Genomic DNA, 21,338 nt, shown 5'->3' with positions numbered 1-21,338 from the left:
CTTGCAACTCTGGATGAACATGGCTGTTTAGGGGATAGAGTGTTACAAGGAAATGTATATATTGGATTCATGTAGGTTTTTTTGTACATTCTAGTTACATGTCTCTGTTTCTTCTTCTTATATTTTCTTTGTTTGCATTTCATGCATTTGTGTGCCATCATGAGTCTGCGTGTGGCATTTCTTAGGTGTTTTGGGGGATAGAAAAATTAAAAACCATAACATTCATGCTCAAACTATGGCTTAGAGGTCCGTTAGCACACAGTTCATGATGGAGTTCTCATGTCACATCGTCATTTGATATAACTTGGCATCTCGTTAATATTCTTCATTGATTAGTCCTATAATTGCTTATGTACTGGCTAATGCTTTCCGTCATAGCTATATATGGTTTATTCACCTATGAATGCATACTAAATCTTCTCTCATGGTGATAGATATTTTTCCAGTATGTTGCCACATGGGACAATTAATCAAACATTTTGGTCCAAACCTTTTTATTTTTCTGCCAGAGAAGAGTAGAAATTTAGGAGGAAAATGAACAAATGAGTAGGTAGACCTTGGTGAAAGTGGCTAGTAGTGTGGTTCTGTTTCTTCGGTTTTTGCATCCCATGTGATGTCTGAGTAAGCAAATTTAGGACTTCTGTTCTTTTAAAAAACTGATAAAATTTGCATACAGTGAGCAATTTAATCATTTTTATAAATATATATATATATACCCATGTAACCCATTTACCTATCAAGATGTAGAACATATCTGGTTCTTTTGTACTTCCTTTCAGCCATTCTCTACCCTTTATAGGTAACCACTGCTCTGAGTTTTATCACCATAGATGTTTTGTGTTGCTCTTGAACTTTATATAATTGGAATCATACAGAATGTACTCTTTTCTATTTGGTTTCTTTCACAAAATGTTTTTGAGACAGTGTGTCACAGGTTTATTCTTTTTTATTACTGAATAATATTCCCATTTACTGTAAGTTGTTTATCCATTCTCCTATTGATGGACATTTGGTTCATTTCCAGGTTTGTACTTTATGAATAAAGCTGCTATGAACATTCTTAGACAGGTCTTTTTTTCAGGGACATCAGTTTAGGGTTTTTATGCATAGAAATATCAGTTGACCTCATAGAGAATATCTTCAGCTGGTCTTATTCAGAAGATTCATTTTTTTATTCAGAAAATATTTATTAAGCAGCTACTCTCGGTGCTGAGCTGGGTACTAAGAAAACAGTGGTGAACAGGATGGAGGTAATTCCTGCTCTAATGAAATTTTACATTTTAGCGTCTAGAGACAGAAACATATAAACGTACAATCAAGTAAGATAATTACCATGTTTGATAACTGATATAAAGGAAAAAAAAAGCACAAGATGATATGATACAAAGTAACTTGGATATGAGAGATGGAGGAGAGACTCAAAAGAGGACTCCTTTAGTTAGGATGATCAACAGAGACCTCTCTGAGGGTGTAACATTTGAGGCGACATCTGAAAAATATGAAGTGAGTTTTATGAGAAGTCAGTGGAATAGTGTTCCAGGAAAAATGAACTGCATGTGCAGTGGCCCTGGTGGGGACTTGGCATATCAGAGGAATGGAGAAGAGGGGCATTGTGCCTAAAGCAGGGTGGGCAAGAGGAAGATGGTATGATCTGAAGCTGGAGAGGAAGGTAGATGCCGGCTCCTTGAGGAGTTTCCACTTTTGTTTCATGAATAATGAGTTATTGTAAAAGCAGAGAAGCAACACTGCCTTATTCACATTTTACAGAGTTCTTTCTGGCTGCTACATGGAGAACAGGGGGAGGCAAAAACAGAAGGGAGGAGATTAGTTACAAAGTTATTACAGTTGGGAGATGGTGCCACATGGACTGTGGATGTTAGGGATGGAGATGGAGAGAAGTGAATATATCCAGGATATATTATAAGGGCTCCTAGAAAGACAGGAATTACTGATGCCTTATAGAGAGGGGATTTAAAAGTTTTAGTTTAGTCATAGTGTATTGCCATTTACTAAGGTGGGGCAGGGAGCTGGAGAAAGTATGGCTTCAAGGTGATGGAGGTGGGAAGTGGAAATCAAGAACTTTCTTAGTCCATGTTCCCTTAATGAACTCAGATTAACCAGTGCTTTTCATTTTCACGATAAAACATATTATCTGATGCCAAGGCACCCTAAACATGCAAAGGTAATAGACCACTTTTAGTGTGCTATGTTCCTCTACTCCTTTCAGTTGAATTTTGTGCCACCAAGAGCTTCATTATGCTCATTGTTTTTTATCATTTTATCCTTTATCATAATTCATCGTCTCTCATAAAGTGATGAATATTGAGCTTAAAAAGAGAGTTGTCTGCTTGCAAACTGAGAGAGTTGTTTGTTTGAAAACTAACTTGAAAAAGCAGAGTGGGTCTATAAAAAGTTGCTGTAGAGTTAAGTATGGGCAAACCAGCTGTAAAAGATTGAGAAAAATCGTAAAAATCTAGAAGCTTTGTGCATTCAGATTGTATTGTGTTGTTAGTGTATTTATATTCTTGTTCTACTTTTAGATAAAATAAAACTTGAAATCATAGGACAGTCCAGGGTGTTATAGGAAGATGATATGGAACATTTGTATGTGGGCTCACATTCAGAGAAAGTCTTACATGAAAAGATTGGCTAGCAAATGAATGAATTGGTTTTGTGTTTTAAATAAAAAGGAAATATTTACAATATGTGTCCTTCTTTATGATTCTGTCCTTCACCCAGAGAATATTCAATTTGTGAAAAATTTAAACAACCACTTATCAACCTGGTTAAGAGGATTTGCAATAAAAAGCTGGATGTGGCAGCAGGAAAGATTAACTGTGGAGTTGGTTATATGCATCTGAAGCTTAGGGGTAGGTCAGGAGGGAGATTCCCATTTGGCAATCATTGGCATCAAAAGGAATATGAATCCACGTGGCCAGATGAGCTCACTTAGTAGTAGTGAGTGAAGATAGAGGTCTGAAAACTGCACCCTGGGCCAGGCCAACATGTCTACGTTGGGAGGAGGAGAAACCAGCAAAAGAGAAAGATGGAGCAGCCAGTGGGGCAGAGGGGCCACCAGGAGAGTGTCTGGGAAGCAGAGAGGAGCGTTCAAAGTCAGGCATCACCTGGGTCAAGTGCTGCTGACAAAACAGGTAGGAGGACAGAGGACTGGCCACTGGACTCGGCACCTGGAGACTTTGGACCTGGATGAGGACAGTTTCCATGACGTGGTGGATTGTAGAGCAGGTGGAGTGGGTCCATCAGGGAGAACAGGGTGGAGATAATTCTTTTGAGAAGTTTTGCTGTGGAGTGGGGAGAGAGAGGTGGGGAGATGGGGTCAAGACACTGTACCACTGTCAGTTACCTTCTGTGAATTCACTGAGTAATTTCACCTAGGAAGGCTCAGTTTCCTTATCTTTAACTGAAAATAGTGATATTCTGCTCCCGTAGCAGGGCTGCTAGGAGGAACAGATGTGTTAATGGATGTTCAAGTGCTTGGTGACTATCACTGACTGAGACACCATCGTTTTTGCCTTTGCCATTGTTTGCCTTCATCTCAGCCAAAAAAGAAGGGAAACTGCTGCTCTGGGTGCTACTCTGGGTGGAATCTTGTAATGGAGAAAGGGAGGGTGGTAATGGAGGTCACTAGTAGTGGGTGGAGAGGCGGAATTCAGGCATGACTCAAATGGAGTATTTTAGACCCCTGAAATGACAGGAAAATATTTTTAATATTCAGAATATATGAACTTTAATGTGTACAAAGCACTGTGTTTGACTAGGACCCAGCTTCTGCCTTTAGGGAAGGATGCGGGCCACAGGCTTTGTTTTGCAGATGTTTGCTGTATAACCTTGGCAAAGGTAATAAAAATGCTCCGAGAAAGAAAAGACCACCAGATAAGGAGCCAATGGCGCAGAAAATTATAATTTTTGAGAGGAAGTGTAGCAATTTTTTGGAGATGTGACAGGAAAGGACAAATAGCTATTTTCTAAATCAACCTGTATTTAGTTTATTTCTCCCTGTCCCGTGTGTATAGTTTCAGCACAGTTCTGGTTAGCCAGCATTGACTAAAGCCTGGAACTACTGTGTGTTGTGGCTACATAAAAGAAGCTGTGAGTTGGGTATATAAATATAATAAAAAGAATAGAGTTTTTGGTAACTTTCCTAATGTTCACTTTTTTGTTACTCAGTGCTGAAGGAGATAAATATTGTCTTGAAAGGAGTATACAGTAGAATAAATATTTTAAAGCCTGAAAATAAAGTAAATAAATTTAGCAATTTTTGTTGCATTGATATTGCTCGTTTTTCTTAAAAAAGTAATTGATTGTCCAGACATTATCACAGTACTAATAGAAATCAGAATTAAAGCAAGAAGAATATTTAATCAGCTTGCTACCTCAATTAATTAGAGTATTTCTGTTTTTCTTCGTCTTTGACCATTTACATTTGACTTAGTTTAAAATAAGAATGGTTAATTAATGGAATGCTTTTGGCTGCAAACAACAGAAAACCTGATGGCGACTTAGGAAATGCATATTTTTTCCCCCTGCTCCCTGGCCCTCTGCCTCATAATAAAAAATTCTGGAGGTGGGTGGTTGCAAGCATTCATTAGCTTGGGTTTCCAATGATGCTGGAGCCAACATATCTGGGATTTCTCTTGGGCCTTTTCTCTCATGCCTTTTGTCTTATGGATGGAATATGGCTCCTATAATTTTAGGTGTCACATCTGCATTCAAGGTGAGAAGAAGGTGAGACCATGGAGGGTGTGGGCGGGGAGACTAGTGCCAGATGTGTCTGTCACTTTTTTATCTGGGATGCAGAAGTTGTCCAGAATCTCTCTCAATAGATTTCTCTTTAGTTGTTTTTTTGGGGGGCAGTGGACAAGGGGCACAGTTTGGTCACATGGCTATTCCCAGTTGCAAAGGAGCCTAGGAAATTAAGTGGATTTTCCTCATTACTATCTCATAGCTCATGGCTTGCTGCTAGACACATTGTCTTCCCCCCCAGAATTAGTTGTTTTGTTGTCAAAGGAAGGGGAGGAGAGTGGTTATTAAGGAGGTAATCTACAGTGTGTAGCGTAAATGGAGAACTTTTTTTTATCGTCTTCTTCTGCACAATTAATATGTCCCTTGTTGCTACAAACCAGTAGTGGGTTAAGCAGCTAATCTCCCCATAAATCAAATAAAACACATTTTATCCTTACTTTCAGAATACATGGGTTTTAAGATACAATATTAAAAAATAAGGAATAAATTCTGAGTAACTGTCTATTCTTAATAATTGACATCTGTTTCATCCATGCTTTTTTGGTGTGACTTAGAGGGAAGACATACTGGAGAACGAAAAGATTATTATTTACCTGTAGTGCTGTGTAATATAAAAGTAGTAGTTGTTTATGCTCTGTTCCACTCCCCTATCTGGGTAGACCCAACTGTTCTGGATTTTTCTTTACTTCTTTCTTTCCCTTGCTGTGTATAGATAGTACACACTTTGCATGGTAGTGCTGGACCATAAAAATGACTGTGCAAACCGGAACTGTGCAAAGGGATCTTAATGGCAAAAAAGTACACTTTTTCCATGACCTTTAAACATTTTTGTCAAAACATTAAAAACTCTTTTACTGGTGGTTATAAATGTGTAGAGAAACAAACAAAAAAGTAATTAAAATGAATATTTATTTAGTACACTAATTTAAAAAATCAGAATTAAAGTAGGTTTTTTCTGTCTAAAAAACCCTTTATCAATAGTAGTTTGAACAGTGCTTGCTTTCCTGTCATGTAAGTTATGATATGGAGTGAGCATCTGTTTATGTCATGGTGAATCGTCAAACTCTTTTTAATTTTGCATCAGCTTTCAACATTTTATCCTTTGCTCTTTCCATGTTGTACAGTATCTCTCAGCTTTCCTTTCATGTCATCTTTTTTGCCAGTGTCACTTCTTCTGGGACATCTTCATCCTTTTTGTCACAACTACATTCCTTATTTATGTTGACAGGTTTGTCTTCAGTAAGTTCCTCTGACTGCAGATCTTGAGTCTTTTGAAAGGTGGCAGTGTTGAAAATTCCCACAGTCAGTTATTTCTTCCATAACGTCACTTATTTTTTACTAGAATTGCACTTCCAACATTATCACTTTTTGTTTCTTTGCTTCACTTTCATCTTAGTTGGCTAGTGCCCTATTTTGATTATCGATATTTGTAAAATGTCATGTGGATTTATCACTGGGAGACAAGGAGGTAACACAACTACACACTTAGCTGTCTGTGCACGGTGACCCATCCGTGACAGACGTTGAGTGAAACGACATGATCGGTCACTGATCATGATGGGCATCTAACGTTTACATAGTTTACATAGTGATCTTTGAACTAAAGACCTAGTAGTGAAGTTTATACTTTATGCAATTACTCACAGTTACTATACCATGTAATTGAAGTTTGGACCAGGTTGTTGAGTGACTGGTATTATTTAACTGAGCTGTGGTAACTGACGTTTGTCTGTGTCAGAGCTAGGCAAATCGAGAACTGTGTTTGTGAAAAGGAATGGTGCGGTTCAGCATGCTCCTCTGTCCTTTGTAGTTCCCACACATGGGCATCTGCATTCTCCCCTGACAGGATTGCCACAGACTCTCATTGTTGTTAGAATATTTATCAATAATTCTTGTGGTGTACGTGATGAAGTGATGACACGTTTTAAGTTTATCTTTTGTTTTGATACAAAAAGTAAAAGGTAGTTGTGTTAGTATTAAGCATTTTTGAAAAAGAAAACTTTCTTTTGGAATGAAGTGCTAATAAACTCATCGGCCAATTGAGGTTCTTAGCTCGTGCTACAGAACTGACTGAATTGTTACATAACCTTGTTATATAACAGAAAGAGTTGCTACAAAGAGGAGATACTTTGGGAAAACAAACAGACCCAATGCACAGGATAATCTAGATTTCATAAATACCAGTTTCAAACAGCTAGCCCTGGATATTACTAGAAGGGACTCTTTTATTCTTAGAGTATTAAAAGAGGTTGGGGGTATTGTTTGATCTTGGCATTTTTGATGTTTCAAGCCTTTTTTTTCCTTTTCATTTTTCACAAGCATATTGTCGAAATAGTTTCCATGTCTTTTTCTTTAATAACAGAGTTTACAGTTGGATGTACATGAAATTCTTTGCCTTCTCCCACCACTTTTATGAAGTAATTTAAGTTTTCAATTAATTTCATTGGTTTTTAGGTAAAGCAGTACTTGTATAGGGTGGTGAAATGAAAGATAATTAGACTTTTCCATTGTGTGAATCTTTCATTCTTCAATTTCTAATGAACAAGTTTAGAAAATCTTGCAATGCTTTATACAGTGTTGTGTGTTGAAAACCACTCTAAAGAGATTCTACAACTTTTAATTTTGTGTTCTTTAGCCACCACATAGGGACATCAAATTGGCCACATGTTTCAGAAAGAAAATGTTGGGCCTTGCGTTGTGTGCTTCACATAAATGTATTCTATTCTTTTGAAGTATATTGTGGGTAACATTTTTCCCTTTTATCCACCATCTTGAAATTATTATATAAACGCTTAACTGTATCATACTAAATCACTGTTATTTTTTGGGTGAGAGGTAGGTTAAGATCAAAGGAAATAAATGCACAAAAAACAACATGTTTTCATCAGATTGTTCTATTTGTACTTGTGTACATTTTGTGTATTATATGTGCAGAGGAAGGAGTAATTAGTCTTTTATAGACATTTTCTTGATCTGGAGTCTTTCCGTGTTTCTCAAAAAGATGGTTAAAGCATAGGTATATGAGTAAACAGAAGTAAGAAACTTCTTTGCCTTCTCTTTTACATAAAGAAATATACTTTATATATTTGTGGGTATTTTCTTTTTAATAAAACTGTAAATTCATCCTGTGGAGTGATTATCTTCCATTTGAAATTATTTCTTTGAATTGTAAGTAATATATTAAAAATTATATTTTCCTGTCCTAAGACTATCTTGATTACTGATTAAGCCTATAAGACTTAACATGTAAATCAGTAGGTCAGTAACTTAAATACTTACATTACTAGATTACCACCACCTCATGCATTTATGTAGGTTATACAGTCTGATGACCATTATTCCTTTGCAATATAATTTGATGGGGTTTGTTTATTTGTTTATTTATTTATTTTTCCATTTTCTTAAATCACTTTTTATTTTAATTAATTAATTAAAATGAAAGCAAGTTTATTTAGAGAGATACACGTTCGATAGGCAGAAGGCAGACTCTTTTTAAACCTCTTTTTCAACTTGGAAGTTGGTCTTTTTTTTTTTTGATTTGAATTTTATTTAATTTATTTTTTTTATACAGCAGGTTCTTATTAGTTATCTATTTTATACATATTTGTGTATATATGTCAATCCCAATCTCCCAGTTCATTCCCCCGCCACCATGGGGTTTCTTTAAATGTCTATGGTTTGCAACACTTTATGTCAATTCATCAGTTATCCAAATCCAGAACTTTCAACCCCTGATAGCTGGACAGTTGCAGTATTTTTTTTTTTTTTCCTTCTGTTTCAGAAAAAGTTTCTAAGTTCTCATATAAAGATTCAATAGCTAGTAGGTTGGATTTCTTCCCGAGTCTTCCTTAAACCCTTACGAAGCTATGCCTTAAATTTATACTGAGTTTTAAAGTTATAAGTGAGATAAGAGTGAGGCAAGAAATCTGTTAACAGACCTTAACTGCTGTTTTTATTTTGTAAGGGAAGTAACCTGTGGTTTTCCAGACTTGTTATAGGTTGACATCATATGTTCAGACTTGTAAATCCTCCCTCCACTTTTACTATTCATCAGCTCTGTAGAGCCTCCTCTAAATTTTGGTGTTTAACAGAATCAATGGAGGGGAAAAAAGAGCATTCCTTCGTTATCATTGGGATAATCTCAGCTGATCTTGTATATAATGTGCAAATCACCATATTATAGCTTTCCTAAAAGGAAGTGTCTCCAGTGAATGGAATTTCATTGGAGCTACAGATAGAAGTCTTCCTGTCTGGGAATTGGCTCAGACCATGATGTTAAGAGCATCAGATTCTAAGTCAGAACTTTTAAATATGTCCTCGTATGATATCACCATGTACTAATGACCTGAGTTGACCCATCACAGATGTAGTGGTGTTGACACATGTGTAGCTAATAAGGCCAGCAGAGTAGACCAATACATGAGAAGACAAATGTGTATACACACACACACACACACACACACACACACACACACGGATCAATAACAAGGATGTTTTAAGATCAGAAGATAAGACCCACTGCTTAATTAGGTTGAAGGAAAACTGTCTGGAGTTTTCAAAGGCCTGATTGGCCCACCTCTTCCATAATCAGCCTAGAACATTTTGAATAAAAAGTCAGATGCCAGAAACTATTCAGAATTCAAGACCTGGGCTGGGATTACTTGAGGAGTGGAGGAAGTAGGGCAGGCTGAAATGGGGTACAGTAGACCAGGATTTCTAGTCTAGGTTTGCTGTTAACTAGTCCAGAGACCTTGGGCAAACATGGAGTCTCTCTAGACTTCAGTTTCCTCAGCAGTAAAGTCAGCATGCTGGATCAAGTGATTACCATCATTCTTTCCAGCTTGATAATTCTCTAATATATTATCATTGGCAGCATGGAGTTTGTCCAAACCTCTTGATCCTCTCATTGAGAGATCCTTTATTTTAGTGTATGCTAAACCTGGCCGGCCATTATCTTCATCTGGGTAGTTGTAAAATTCGATTTTTAGGCTCTACTCGCAATATACTGATGAACATCTGCAGGGGTGTGTGAGGTATTGGGCCAGCATTTGAGACTCATTGCTTTTTCTGCCTAATGTGTCACAGTGGGCCTAGAAAAGCACCTGCTTAGTAATCGTTGCTTAAATGAACATAGAACGTTCTAGAGGAGTTAGTACTTATATACATGATTGCATTCAGTTAATAACTTCATGTCCAGTCTTATTCATTTAGCTCTCCCGAAGGTACCATAGAGCTCTTTTTGCCTTTCTCCTTATTCCAGAATTTGTCTCCAGGTCATTGTCATTTTCCACAGGTACCTGACACAGTGCCCACTTAATGAAACTGTGTTTGAATGGATGAATCTAAGTTTTTATTACCAACCCCCTCTCCAGGCCCTGAACTGTTCCAGTTGCTTATTATACATTTCATGTCATACCTTAGCTCAGCATGTCTAGAATCAAGCTTCATCACTGTCTCCTGGATGACTGCAGTAGCATCGCAACCGTCTGCTCTTGCCTTTCCAGTCAGTTCTATACCCAGCATTTGTGGAATCATTTAAAAGTGCAATTTGATTTTGTCATGACCCTGTTTAAACTCTTCAGTGACTTCCAGCTGCTCTTAAGAATAAAGTATAGGCCCCCTAACAGAGCCCACAGGACTCGATAAGAGCAGGTGCTTGTCTTTCTTTTCAGGCTTTTGCTCTTTTACTCTCAGTCTGGGTCACACTGTCAAGATTCTGCCTGAGTCAGGTCCTTTGTCCCTGTGATTCCAGATCCCAGGAATATTGCCTCTCCCCCTCCCACCTGTCACTTAAACTGTCGTGCTGCTCCAGCTGCCTCTCTGAGTGTGCTTATTTGATGTCTTTCTCTTTCCCTAGAGTGCAGGTTCCAGGAGGACAGGGATTATATCTGTTTTGGTTGCCATGGTTTCTCAGCTTGGCATATAATAAGTACTCAATAAACATTGGTTTAATGAATACAGGCACTATTTTTTGTTTTGTTTTGTTTTTGCTTGCTTCTTTTTGATATATTTACCACCCTCAAGTCTATACCTTTTTACCTTGATGGCTGGATGGTTGCAGTATCTTTGTAACTGGCTTCCCTGGTTCTAGCCTTTTTCCATTCCTCTTTAATTCTGTGTATTATCCCAGGATACATTTCCTTAAAAATACCTTCATTGGTCTTGTCCTTCTTCTGAGAGAAACTTTAATAGAATCTTTACTATCTGTAGATTAAAACCCAAAGTTTTTAGAACTGACTTTATGAACCCTCTTGAAACTTGAGCCCAGCCTACTTTTCCATTATTTCTCTTCTGGAATAATCTTTTTTTCTCTTATCAACTACATTTCTGTATTTGATTTTTCATGGAGTTGCTGAAAGTTCTTATTTCTAATTTTTGCTCATGTCTCTTTCTCTTTGTGGAATAAGTGATAATTAATAATGGAATACCAGCCACTTCTCCACCTACTGAGATTCTAATCCAAGTCCTTCTTTAAGGACCAGCTCAAATGCCACCCAGATCAAAACCAATTCCTTTCTTCTACTTAGTACGTGTAATGGGCACTCAATAAATGCTTGTTGAATTGAATTATCTACTACCTTTGACTTTTTGAGATTGGTGTGTGATTATTTTATCATATCTATGCAGGCATATGGAAGCATGAGCATTTTGTTTTTTTATCCTTATCACAGTGCCTAGAAACAATGCCTTTACTCAATTAATATTACTAACTTAAACATCTACAGTCAATGATTCTAATGTTAATTTTGAGAGAGCAAAGTGTGTTATTTTCTTTAATTGTAAGTCTTATGGTCTTTCAAGATAAGTTTGAATCTTCTTTTATTTGCTTCAAGCATACATTAGTTCAAAACTATGTCTCACTTTTAACAATAAGCTTATATTTGGGGATGTAATGAAAGAAGAGTTTGGTTATCTGAAATATTACTATTGATAATAATATTATTGAATAAGTGAGGGAAATGATGGGAAATAATTTCTTAGAAACAGCTCACAGTTGCAGCTGACCATTCCAGAGGTGAGTCAAGAAGTGTCCACAAGGGGGCGTGCCCATCTAGCTATCTACAGAAACGTGACCAAGTCCCTCTCCTGTTATGCAGGTAAAAATGCCTGTTTTACAAATGTACTCCTAGGCCATGTGTCTTTTTCTAGGAAAAAGAATAGACCTTCACCATGACAAAAATTCCTACCCATTTTCTAACACCTATTTATTTTGGTGGTGTGATTTTCCGAGGAGGGACAGGGGACAGAATGGAAATGGGGATTGCCTTGCAAGCTAAGACAAGTCTATGATGCTTGTGATTGTGCTTTTTTTTTTTTTTCCTGTGTTGAGAGCATTTTTATTTTACAAGCATTGCCATCTCTTCTGTGGTCATTGTATGTCGTTTGCTCAAGGGATAGGCAGTGCTCCATTTTCATTGCTCCATTGATTTGTGTCACCTGAGGTTATGAGGAACTAGCAAGTGACCTTGAGGAGTGCACAGGCTTTGAGTGGAGTTTCTACCGGAGGTCATGGCCTCATGGGCTCTTCAGTTTTTGTTTTTGTTTTTTTCCAGTACCTATTTTACCTTGACTTCAACATTATCACCAGCAAACATTTATTGAGTACTATCTATATACAGATTTTTAAGTAGGCTTTAGGAGTAAATAGAGAGGCCCTGCCCATTTGGTCCAGAGGAATTAAACAATAAAGGGAAATCATACCATTTGGTATGTGCTAGAAGAATGAAACCATCCGTGAGAGCTGCAGGGATTAGCAGGATGGATAAATTACCATAAGCACATGGTAGGCTTTATGGAAGCCTTTATGGAAGAGGTGGAATTTAAGCTGGGGCTTGGATAAAGAGTAGGGCTTACATAACTGTAGAGAGAAAGAGAAAGTCCTAGTTTAGAAGAAGCCTGTGAGAAGCACCACAGAGTTTCTTCAGGACAGTGGTTTCAAACCCAAATGGTTATGGGGGCCAAGCAGGTAGCCTAAATATGTGAGACCATCTAGAGGGGTGGCGGGGATGGCAATACATGTTCCATTTTTAGGTATTCAAAAACCAAAGTGCGCAACACCAAAAATAGTACGCTTTGCTGGTCAAACCAAGCTCTGGTTTTGACAGCCTGTAATCCCCAGTGGGGGCACGACAGCTGATAGGATTCAACTGTCCACAGAATTTAGCAAAGTAAAATAGACCATAGAGGAAGTAAGTACACAGGCAGAGCTGCCCCTGAACGTCTGTTTGCACTAACTGTACTTAGAAGCAAATGAGGAGAATATTTTGAAATACAGTATGTGTGAGTGGGGCCTGTCCTGGTGGTTATTTGCATTAAACACAGGCTTTTGAGTGTTGGGAATCTCTGAAAAACATCATTGAGGTTAATTTGAATGGCGTTAGAATTTCTAAGATATAGTACTGTCATGATTAGTTTAGATTGTATTTTACATCCTAGAATATACTTAGCTCCTTCCTACTCTTTGTAATTCTTTGATTTATCTCTGATTTCTAATAAGGTTTTAATCTGTTGAGGAACAAAAAGAAAATAAGTATATGGGCATTTTTTGGCTCCTTTTTGCTTTTTAATATGCTGATCTTTAGTTGTTATATATTTATGATTTTGAATAATAATTTCTATTTTTGTGAGTATACTCATAATTATACGGTCAAATGAATATTGCTTTAGAAATCTCATATCAAATAAAATAACTTATTACTGTGTTATTAAAGTTGGTGTCAATTATTCTTCAATCTGGAGAGGGTGGAACTTAAATCCAGGTTAATGACCCATCCCAATTGTCATGGTGTTTCATTGGCAGGAATAGACTCCAGATTGTCCAGGTTACCTTCGAGTCCTTTATCTGTTATTCCCCACTGCTTTAAGACTCAGTTCAAAGGCCATTGGAGCTCTGGAATTTAAAAGAAAAAGTGTAATTTTATCCCGAGAAGGTAAATGTAAGCTCTGAAATGAAAGACCAGAGGTCCAGACCACGGCCAGGTGTTCCTGGAAAGAGCCAAATTGGACAACTAAATTGCAAAAGGTTGCCTGCTCTTATTAAAGAGACTTTGTTGCTGTCTATTTAATTAGCAAGGTCTTAGCTCATTTATTTATGTGTTTTTTAATCTGCCCAGGTAATGACATTCATAGCCTATTAGTGTGTGTGCTGGTAGCGTGTTGCGCTATCTATGTGGTTGAAGTCCTCTCATATATGCGCCTCTATGAAGTGAAACTGCCAAATAATCTCAATTCCCTCCTTCTCCCTTGAGCATGTTTCCCAGACGGCAGTGACTGAGTTTAAGATAGTGAAGGATGACCAGTGGAAAAAGTGAAGTTAAGGCTCAAATATTGTACGGGTATTAATCATTTAGAGCTTTTAGGAAAGCAGTCTGGAGTTAAAGAAACTGAATTGGTTAGTCAAAAACGAGGAGTGTGATCTGGTGCCAGATGATTGATTTAAGGGGTTGGGAAGGCAGTAAAGAAGTGTTACCAAAAGAAAACATTGAACGGTGGAGTGTGTGACCAATATAAAGATATATCATTTCTTTATAGATAAAGCGAGAGGCTTAGTGTTTGATGGTAAGAGCCTTAGAAGTTTGTTTTGAACAGTAGACCAAAGGGCATGCACAACGTCCTGAAATAAAGATCACTTCCACATTGTGAGAAACGAGTGTGGACTTTAGTTTGGTTACTATGGGACCAGCGAAAGATTTCTCAGCAGTTGTTTAAGGATGTGCTTTTGAGACGGAACCCATTTAGGAGTGATGTGCAAAAGCATTACATTCAGAGAAGATCTAAATATGAAATAATCAGAGAAACGTGAGGTTATAGGAAAACTACTTTGGATAGGCTGAGTCTGGATTGTGCATAAAAATTGAGCAAGATGCAGTTTCAGAGGACAAGAAGTTTGAGTTATTGATGAGGTTCAATGAAAAAGTATTTATCTTATGACACTTTGTTAGTTGCTGCTTCCAGGTGGAAGGGGGGGAAGACAAGCCACCAAAGAGCTTAGAACAAGCCAGTGTATAAAAGTCTTCCAGACAGGGGTTTAGGTTGTACTTTTAGGGCCAGGGCCCCCGTGTGGATGGGAAATGATTCAGGAGACCTTTTCTGGGGTTACTGAGGCCCTGGGACTTGAAGAAGGACAGCATTTTGATGTGGGGCAAGGGTAGGGGAGGAGAGAGCAATATTTGCACTGGATGAAGTGCAAGCGAGTCAGGATGCCACCTATAGTGTGGAGTTTAATAGTATCTGCTGTTACTCCGGAGAGCCAAGGCTCATACTGGAGGAGAAGGCAGGAGGGCCGGGCCTTTGCTAAGGTTTAAAACAACAAGTTGTTTTGTCACAGAATCAATTTTGCCCTTCTTTTTCCTTTTTATTTATTTATTTATTTATTTTATTGCTTTCTGGATCTTTTCAACTAATGTTTATTCCTCTTTCATCTTATCTCTGTTTTTTCTCCTTGTGTTTATCTTATTCTCTTTCTAACTTGTTTAGTTGGACACAGCTTATTAATTTTGTTTTCTTTTCTAATATTAATATTTTGGGTATTAATTTCCCTCTAAGTGCCACTTTTACTATATCTCTCACAAGTTTTGAAATGTAATATTTTTATTATCATTCATTATTAAATATTTTTGTTTCTATTTAGATTTCGTATTTGATCCATAAGTTATTTAGAAGTACTTTTTTCTTTTTTAATTTTTAAATTTTATTTACCTTTATTGACTCCTAACTTAATTGTATTGTAGTTAGAGAGTGTATTCTGTTTGATGTTTCAATGTTTCTTGAAATTTGTTGTGATTTAGTTTATGGATTAATGTATGGTCAATTTTTGTAAATATTTATTTGTGTTTGAAAAGAATGCTTCCACTCTAATTGGTACAGAATTCTGTGAATGTCTATCTAATTAAGCTTTTTAATATGCTGTTCAGATCTTTTATTTCTTACTGATTATTATTATTATTATTATTTAGGTCATTTGACCTATTCATAGTTGAGAGAAATGTGTTAAAATATCTCATTGTGAGGTATTATGGTTTGCCGATTTCTCCTTGTTGCTCTGTTTTTGCTTTACATACATTTGAGGCTATTTTTTATTTTAGGTACATACAAATTTAGAATTACTACATCTCCGTGGTGTATCTAAACTTTCAGTATTTATCACAGAGAGACTCTTTAGTTCTATTAACTTTTTGTCTTAAAACTTAATTTTCTTGATGTTAATATAGCTACATTGTTTGGATTGGTACCTGCTTGGTATCTCTCTCTCTTTTCCCTGTCCTCTTCCAGCTTTTCCATGTCCTTATTTTTCAAGTGTATCTCTGATAAATAACATATAGCCAGATTTTAAAACCCAATCTTGACCTTCTAATAATAACCATTATTATTTTTAATTAATTAATTTATTTTTGGCTGCGTTGGGTCTTTGTTGCTGCGCACGGGCTTTCTGTAGCTGTGGTGAGTGGGGGCTACTCTTTGTTGCGGTGCATGGGCTTCTCATTTTGGTGGCTTCTCTTGTTGGGGAGCATGGGCTCTAGGCACGTGGGCTTCAGTAGTTGTGGCACGTGGGCTCAGTAGTTGTGGCTTGCGGGCTCTAGAGTGGAGGCTCAGTAGTTGTGGCACACAGGCTTAGTTGCTCTGTGGCATGTGGGATCTTCCTGGTCCAGGGCTCGAACCCGTGTCCCCTGCATTGGCAGGTGGATTCTTAACCACTGCACCACAAGGGAGGTCCCTAACCATTATTATTTTTAAAGACAATATTAATTTTGATTTACATGAAGTTTTGCCATTTTATTTGCTTACCTATTCCTCGTTTCATTCCTGAATGTCCTTTTCCTTCTTGGATTATTGTCTTAGTCCTTTCAGACTGCTATAACAAAATACCATAGACCGGATGGCTTACAAACAATAGAAATTTATTTACCACAGTTCTGGAGGCTGGGAAGTCCAACATCAAGACGTAGGCAGATTTGGTGTCTGGTGAGGACCCACTTCCTAGATGGCTATCTTTTTGCTATAACCTTATATGGCAGAAGGGACAAGGGAGCTTCTTGGGCTTCTTCTAGAATGGCATAATCCCATTCATGAGGGCTCTGCCTTCATGACCTAATCATCTTCCAGTGCCCCACCTCCTAATACCATCACCTTGGGGATTAAGATTTCAACATGTAAATTTTGGAAGGACACATTCGGATGACAGCATTTATTTTCCTTCTTCTTAAAGTATATAATTCATTTGTTCATTCATTCATTCAACAGGTATTTATTGAGTGCTTAAGAGGTATCAAGTACTTTTCTGGGTGCTTAGCGTATGTTAGTGAATAAAACATACAAAGATTTTAAAAATTTATTTCTTTATTTCCTTTATTTTTTTGGCTGTGGCGGGTCTTAGTTGCAGCACACAGGGTTGAGGCATGTGGGATCTTTCATTGTGGTTCAGGCTTCTCTCTAGTTGTGGCGCCCGGGCTTCTCTCTAGTTGTGGTGTGCGGGTTTTCTCTCTCTAGTTGTGACGCGTGGGCTCCAGGTCGTGTGGGCTCCAGGGCGCGTGGGCTCTGTAGATTGCGGCACGCAGGCTCAGTAGTTGTGACACGCGGGTTTCAGTTTCTCCGCGGCATGTGGAATCTTAGTTCCCCAACCAGGGATCGAACCCACGTCCCCTGCGTTGGAAGGAGTATTCTTTACCACTGGGCCACCAGGGAAGTCCCTAAAACATACAAAGATTACTGCCTTTGTCGAGCTTCCAGTCTCGGGGGAGATTGGCAGTTTAAATAATATGAAAATATGTGTTATATTTTAGAAGATGATGACATGTTATGGGAAAAAGATAAAGCAGAGTCAAGAAAGGAAGATTAGGAATGCCTATGAGTAGGTGGTAGGGAGGATTAGAAGGAGGGCAGTTTGCAGTATTAAATAGAATGGTCCTTTAGGATTTCATTAAGTGCAGGTCTCTTGGTGGTAAACAAATTTTATTTTTTAATTTATAAATGTATTTATTTTATTTTTGTTCCTAAAAGGTAATTTTGTTAGGTACCCACTTCTATGTTTATAGTTACTTTTCTCTGAGTACCTTGAAAATACACCACTGCCTTCTGGCTCCCATTGGACTTTGGGATTTCTGCCTTCATTCTGTTGTGGTGAGCTTTCCTTTCTATCTGGCTCCCTTTCTTTCTCTCTGGCTTCCTAGAGGTCTGGATTCTTGTTTTTCATCAGTTCTGGGGAAATTTGAGCTATTTTCTCTTTAAATATTTTCACTTCTCTATTCTGTCTATTCTTTCCAGTTGGGCATACATTAGACTTTTTCTCATTCATATTTTTTACTATCTCTTTCATATTTTCCAACGCCCCCACTTGCTTACAATTGCAATCAAATGTGTATTAAATGTTATATAAATATAACTGTATTATACTATTAGGAAAAAATTGAAAAATTTGTTCATGACCTGGCGTTTTGAATTCTTGGTTGTGTACTTTAAAATAGATACATCAGCTGTTGATTTCTTTTTTTAAGGTAAAATTTACAAACAGCAACACACACACAATCTTAAGTATATAATTTGATGAATTTTGATATGTGTATACAACCATGTAACGAGATATGATATTGCTACTACTCTAGAAAGTTTCCTCATACCCCTTCATAGTCCACGCCTCCTTCCCAAGACAAATATTTTTCTGATTCTTTTTCACCATAGAGTAGTTTTCCCTGTTCTAAAACTTCAGATGAATGGGATCATATATTATGTACTCTCTTGTGTCCAGCTTCTTTTACTCAGCATACATCTAAAAAATTATCCATATTGTTGTACATATCACTAGTTCTTTTTTATTGCTGAGCAGTCCTCCTCTGTTGCCTGTATCACAGTTTGTGTACCCATTCCCTTCCTGATAGACATTTGGGTTGTTTACAGGTTTTGACTATTGCAGTTTGACTAAGGTGCTATAAACATTCTTGACAAGTCTTTTGTCATGTATATTTTGCTTTCTCTTGGGTAAATATTTAGGGGTGTAGTTGCTGGGTCATAGCTAGGTGTGTATATTTAATTTAGAATTAAATTTTTTTGATTTAGAATTTTAAAATTGTGATTAATACTTACTCCAGAAAAACAAGAAGCCAAATTAGATATATTCATCATTAATTTTTAAACTGATTTTAAGTCATTGAGATGTATTCTATAAGTGTTTTTATCAAATGGATGCAATTTAATGATCTAGTTAGTTAATATTATCTTAAGGAACTTGTCAGAATTATCATCATTCTTAAATTCCTTAATTTTTATTTCAACTCCAGTATATCTTAGGTTGCTATCCTTAACCAGTGGTTCATTATGAGTTCAAATTAAATAATATTAATTAAACAACATATGAATAAGAATAAAAATGATTTAAAACTGTGTAAAGCTATCGTGGTGGTTTTTACTGTTCAACTGTGTAATAATCTAAGTCACGAGTATGTTCATCTGGTCTCTACCATCACTTACACGGGCTCACTCAACATGTACACTGAGGCTCTCAAACGGTTCCATTTTGAAGAGAAAAAAATCCATAATTCATTATTTGTAAGATTATAAAAAAAAAAACTGAGATTAGCCACCAGAACACTATATAGGAATTCTGCCAGTTGGAAAACATTGTCCTTTGAGAGTCTGGAATTTTGGGGTAATCCTCTGGAACTTTGTTATGATATGAATTTATAATTAAAGCTGTAATCTAGATATATTAAAGCCCCTTAAAAGCATTGTTAACACACTTTATTTTTATTTTGAGCTGAAAAGTTTTCTGTTTTTGGTGTTGAGTGATTTAGGGAATTAATAACAGATTTTTATATAATATAATTTTTTTCTCTGTTGTAGATATGTTTGGCACTAATTATATAGTGCTGCAAAAATTTTAATGCATATTTATTAAGCAAAGAAAATAAAGGATTTTTTAAAAATAGACATTATGACTGTAGCTTACAGAAACATCATTTGTAGTATTGGACATCAGAAGGGTGATTTTCTGGAGGGTCACTGGATATTCTTATATCCAAATTTTCCTTGGTTTCAGCCAAGCCAGACACATGAAAATAGATAATTCTAGCTAAATTGTACTTCTTTTACACACACAGCTGATATACTCTGAGCCCACAGTGGCCCCACTGTAGGGGGCTGGTTTTAGGAGATAGACCTGGAGCCAGATCTAAGTCTCTTGTAGCCAGAGCTATCGTTCCATCTTTAGGATGCTCGAAGGTGGTAAAGCTTTATGCTGAAGTTACTGTGCTGTCACAGAGGGCGTTAAGTCAGCTGCGTTTCTCAAGTGGAAGCTCAGGCCAATCATAATGCTGCTTTCAGCCTAACAAAGGTGTACTGGGAAGGTTTGGTATCTTTAAAAAAAACAACAACGTATTATTATTGTATTAGGATAATCCCACCATACATCAGTTTCAGGATGCACTTTTACACTTGAGATATTATTCTTATATTTTAGCTATTTGATATTGGAGTAATTCTGTACAGAAGAAAGACCAAGTTAATGAGATAAGTAACTGATAGATGGTGTCTCTTGGCAGGTTTCAGAGTTAGAGTGTAGGTTAGAGGCTTAATTTTCACGTGGAAAGTACCTACATTTTGTTCTGAGGGATTTATTAGTTTACATGTGTTACTTAATTTAATTCGTACAATAACTGTGTAACAGCCATCTCCAACTTGGAGCAAGAAGAATGAAAACTTTTGACATTAAGCCCAACAGAGTTTACTAGATCCTTGGTTACTTCAAGAAAGTTTTATTTCAGTCGTTTCCATAACACATGCAATCTCTATGCCAACTTTATATACATGTGTTTATTTCGATGGGAACTATAGTTTATGCCATTGCTTTTTAGTCACAATTTTATCTAAAAAATTGAGGCAGCTAGCATGTTTCAGTCAGGGACAATAGGTCCATGTGTATCTATGTGGCACATGTACTTCTAAGTATTTATGGAGTGTAAGAGTATAATAGCAGCTCTATATAATAACAGTCATTTGTGTGTTTTTTAGCCTTTCTTAGATTTCATTCTTGTACAAACGAGCTCTGTGAAATTATTATAGTCAAAATACCAGTGTTTGTCTTTCACTCAATTTATCTGCACTTCATAAAAATGCTTAAATGCTATTTCATCATCCTTCAAGTTGCTTTTCAGTATGTGAAATCTGTGAACTAATTCTTGAATATTTATGAAGTAATTCTGATTTTTGCAGGTGTTGCAAGCCATTAGGAATATTTAGCTTAATTTGGAGCAGGATTCTCTATTTTTCGCTTGATTTTTCATTTTTGAAAAACAAGTTACAGTAAATCCATCTCTGTATAATCCTTTTGTGTCTTTCTGTAGTAGTTTGGTTAGGGATAAGAGTTATAGTTCACGATATCCTGATTGAAATGCTAAGAGAATTGTTTTACAGATAACGTATATCATCGTGTATATGTTATGTGTCCCCTCAGTAAAGTTCTACTTTATAGAATGTTTGCGTAGGATCAGCAGTCACAGCTAATAAAAAAAGAACTAATAAAGAATACCCTTTCCTGACTTTGTTGTTGCTGTTTTTGAGGAAAGTTATTTTACAGTGCCTCTTTA

The 21,338-nt window shown here is 36.8% G+C and overlaps 1 protein-coding gene across 7 annotated transcripts in view; it reads left to right on the top strand.

Annotated features, from left to right (window-relative positions):
* Window positions 1-21,338, top strand: part of TASP1 (taspase 1) — a 316,660-nt gene that overhangs the window by 81,843 nt on the left and 213,479 nt on the right. The window lies entirely within an intron of this gene.

The sequence above is a fragment of the Balaenoptera musculus genome, chromosome 15 (genome assembly GCF_009873245.2).
Source record: "Balaenoptera musculus isolate JJ_BM4_2016_0621 chromosome 15, mBalMus1.pri.v3, whole genome shotgun sequence".
In the NCBI taxonomy this organism is placed as follows: Eukaryota; Metazoa; Chordata; class Mammalia; order Artiodactyla; family Balaenopteridae; genus Balaenoptera; species Balaenoptera musculus.
The sequence above is the reverse complement of the archived record's forward strand: the minus strand, read 5'-3'. Positions and strand labels throughout refer to the sequence as shown.